General features: G+C 36.8%; 1 pseudogene; it reads right to left on the bottom strand.

Moving 5' to 3' along the window:
- Positions 1–2,107: 2,107 nt before the first annotated feature.
- Positions 2,108–4,144, bottom strand: LOC132062036 (transcription factor MYB17-like; annotated as a pseudogene).

The raw sequence follows: 4,144 nt of genomic DNA, 5'->3' as shown, positions 1-4,144 counted from the left end.
AAGAGTTTATATTCTCAATGAAACAGCTTATCCATTTCATGCATTAGATGGCTTATGCAACTTCTATTTGGAGCTTTTCCTGTTGCTTGACAAGCTAATAGCAAAAGAATGAGTCTATCAGAGTTGGTCATATTAAGTGAGTTGACAATTTCTCCAAACATATTTTTTATGGATGTTGCTCTACTTTTATGGAAACAGAAAAGGAATTCTTATATCAAGGCGTGGGAAGAAAGTGAAAAAGCAAGGTGGAAAACAAGTAAGATTTCGCTTTTGTGTTATTCAAAGAAAATTGTACAGACAAATACTTTGTTCCCTATATGGAGAACTCATTGCTCTTAATTTTGTTTCTTTTCCTAAAAAAGTTCTAATTTTTCTGGAAAATGTAGATAAAATATTGTCATATTTCAAGTACTGTACAAATACTTTGTTCCCTATATGGAGAACTCATAGCTCTTAATTGATTTTTTTTTCCTAAAAAATTCTAATTTTCTGGAGAAAATGTAGATAAAATATTGTCACATTTCAAGTTGCAAAACATTCTTTTGTGGATGCTTAATGCGTCTTTCACCTCCTGCCTCGTGTTAACCACCTTCTTTGGGTCAATCATCAACATTTCTATCAATATTCATTTACTAGTGGAAAGAACTCAGGAAAGTTCAGATTTTTGTGCGGACATTAATATACATTGTCTGCATTCAAAAAGTTGTTGCCAATTCAATTACCTAAGTCATCTTCAACTTGCCAAATGATTGAATAGGGCCCAAGAGAGCTCTCCTGCAGTTGGAACATGGGAGAACACCAAGAAAGCAAATCTTGAATCTAAACTACTTGAGAGTAACTGGTAGAAATCTAGTATACATGCTTCTTCAATAATTTTGAACATGGCAATAGGCTATGATGTATTATGGAAAATATTTCATTTGAACTTGCTTTTCAATATTGTTTCATAAAATACCCACATCCTGGCTGCGAGCTAGATTGTCAACCAAGGACTCTTTGCTTTAGCAATAGTGCTAGCTAAAGGGGTAACTTTAGTCTTTAGAAACTGGTTTTTGTCACATTAATTTTTCATGATGATAACTTGTGCAATTTTGCAGAACAACTAGGGAAGCAAAAGAAAGCAGAATATGGAGAAGATTAAAATAGAGTGGCCGCAGTTCACAAAGAGGCAGACGAAAAAGGGAGAGCTATGGTTGAAGCCAGAAAAGGAGAAGAACTTCTTGAAACAGAGAGATGGCTGCCAAGTATCGTGCCACAGGACAAGCTCCTAAAAGTTGATTGGTTGTCTTGGATGTTAAAGCTATGAAATGTTTCATTCTCCTTGTGAATTTTCGTTCTTGTTGCTCTTTGTTGGATGTTTCAAACGTGTTAAAGTTTTCCTAGTTTGTGTAAGAACAGCATAGCATGAAGGTTTGATTTACGATAATTATAATTCCCACTGCAGAAAGTTTCTACTAGTACTTACACACTGCCTCTGAGATTGTGCATAAAAAGCTTAGCTCAATGAGTTGAAATGTTGACAAGGAGACTCCATGGTGTTCCCAATTTTCTGGCACTAGTAAACTTCAGAAGTTTCTACTAATTCTTGTTTGCTTGCTATTCAGGTTGAAACCGAAAAAATAAACTGAAATGTACAAGCACGATCAACTATAGAAACGAAAAATAGACCTGAACTCCTGGACATTTCAGCAAAAAATATCACGCATTAGCACTAATGCTTTATGACAAAATATATAGAGGTGAAATACAGTCTTTTCCCCTGATGGAGCTGGAGATAGCCCTATTGCTTCAGTATGGAAAGAGCATTAATATATGATAGAGTTCTATGTGTTCACACAGCTGGAACCGCCCCAAAACAACCAGCATCAAAAATTTCAGCGCCACTGATATCAGAGAAAGCACCTGCATATTCTGTTTTAGGGCAGATCAATGAGCTTTCCACCTAAAAGGGGATGCAAGCTATAGGAATCACTGTGTCCTAGAAAGCTCATGTCATTGTTAGTAGGGAAATCCAAAGAAGTTGGTGCTGATTGAATAGTCCTCAGCGTGGGAGCTAGAGGTGACAGTCCTTGCAGAAATCTTCAGTATATGGTTAGCCATTCATCACTCATATATTCATTTGGTTGCTCTCTATAACACTGAACTCAACCTCAGTCGTAATGCTTGAGGCTGATCCGTACTTTGTACAGAAGATGCTTGGAGGCTGGACTTTGACAAGCAGTTTTTTCTCCTTTCTTGAATTTCCTGAATGCCTCTCTATATCTCTGAGTTCCAAATGCACCAAAAAATAGTCAGTGTCGAATCTTCAACTGATGAGTGGAACCAGGAATTGGGACTCTCTGGAAAGACGAGCCTCAGCTGACTTCAGCACTTAAAATTTGTGCCAGAGTGGCGGGCTGAAGTGATGTGGCTAGTCTTATCAGCAGTCCTTCTTGGTGGAAGGTACTGTTCATGAGTCACTGAGGATCAATGCACCCATGGAAACCAGGCGCTTTCAGGTGAGTATTCCACAGATTCTTTATCTCATTGTCTGTCCTTCCACGTTAGTTGTGATGCAATTGCAGCCCATCTAGATGAAACTTAATAATGATTATTCATAGTTGTTAGTATAAATGATTTTATAGGGTTTTTCAGTTAGGTAAAGGAGCACTAAGAAATATTGGAAATTGAGCAGGTAACTACAGAAGGCATAAAATAACATCATGCTAACCTGTTTCCAAGAATGCCATGCAACTGTATGACAAACTTCTGTTCTTCGGAGGCTAAGGACCTCGTTTGATGTCTGGCCTTAGATAATTCGTCCATCTGGAACAAACAACACCACAGCAGAAGACTTCATCGTGAAAATTCAATTGGATCTTCATAATTAAGTATGGTAAAGAATTCTTTTTTCAATGCCTGTGAGTTCAGCAAAGAGAGATTCAGTTTACTACCAAAAGAGGAAAACAGTTAACACGAATCTGACAAAACAAATAGATAATCTATGAGATTATGATACCATACAGACCAATGTTTGCCATTGTATTCTAAAGATCTCTTGTGTTAGCCAGACAACTGTAATTAGGCTGGAAACAGGAACCAGCACGCGTCGGGGTACAGTTCACTCAGATAACATTTGACACCAACATAGACCATTGACTCATTTTCACACAGAGGATGTATTTAGGGCTTCAACATTGTTAGTGTCTTTCGGTAAATCACCAAGAGCCCAGATGCCGACATTGAGAAGAGAGACAAAAGAAAAACAGAAATTCTTAACTTTATGGGCACAATTCATGAACTTGAGACATCCAAATGATAACTGTGACAAAGAATGACAAAAGAGGCCTAAACAGGGACAATTCCCAATAGTTTTACATCTTCACCGACGTTCCAAGTTGACATGGATGAAGTAAAGAAAAAAAAAGAGTATCTCAGAGAAGAAAATTTTAACTATTTTGCTGATTAGATGTAAAGTAGAGCAGCACTAAAGTTAGAAGTACCAGTAGAACTGAGGTATTTTATGTCATATTGCAGGAAACGGAAAAATAAGCTCGAGAGTAAAGGATTTTTTTTTAAAAAAAGAACCACCTTTCCCATACTAGTATCACATGAAAGTTGGAAGAACATTAATGCTCATGAAAGAGGTAAAACTTAATACAGCAGTAACTAGTTTCCTTTCTGATCTTGTTCCATTCCCCACCAAAAGATGGAAACAGCCTTCTACTTCTCTAAAACACAGAAAGTATCCTTATCCATTTCCTTCTTTTTATCATCATATAAATGAAATTTATATGACATTTCTGAAACTTTAAAATTCAGTCAAGATATAGAACTAGATGACTGGTAAATGAGTATTACTGATTAAACTGCATGAAATATAACATATGGGTGAAAAATTGAAACTAATCCCCTGTTACTCATGAAGTAAAGAATAATCGCTAAAAGAACATGGAGCATGAGTCTTCGAAAGTGAGTTAAAAGATAGAAAATGGAAGAGTTGAAGTGGTGAAACCTGCAAGTTTTGGAAGAGAACGCCAGCTATATGACCATTCTTCTTGATAAATTCAACAAGTTTTCATCTTCTTCAGTAGTGCTTGGTCCTTTCTTCAAAGCCATTCTTATCACAACATGGTGTTCTCCCCCATTCCTCCCTCTCATACAT

The sequence above is a fragment of the Lycium ferocissimum genome, chromosome 7 (assembly GCF_029784015.1).
Source record: "Lycium ferocissimum isolate CSIRO_LF1 chromosome 7, AGI_CSIRO_Lferr_CH_V1, whole genome shotgun sequence".
Lineage (NCBI taxonomy): Eukaryota > Viridiplantae > Streptophyta > Magnoliopsida > Solanales > Solanaceae > Lycium > Lycium ferocissimum.
The sequence above is the reverse complement of the archived record's forward strand: the minus strand, read 5'-3'. Positions and strand labels throughout refer to the sequence as shown.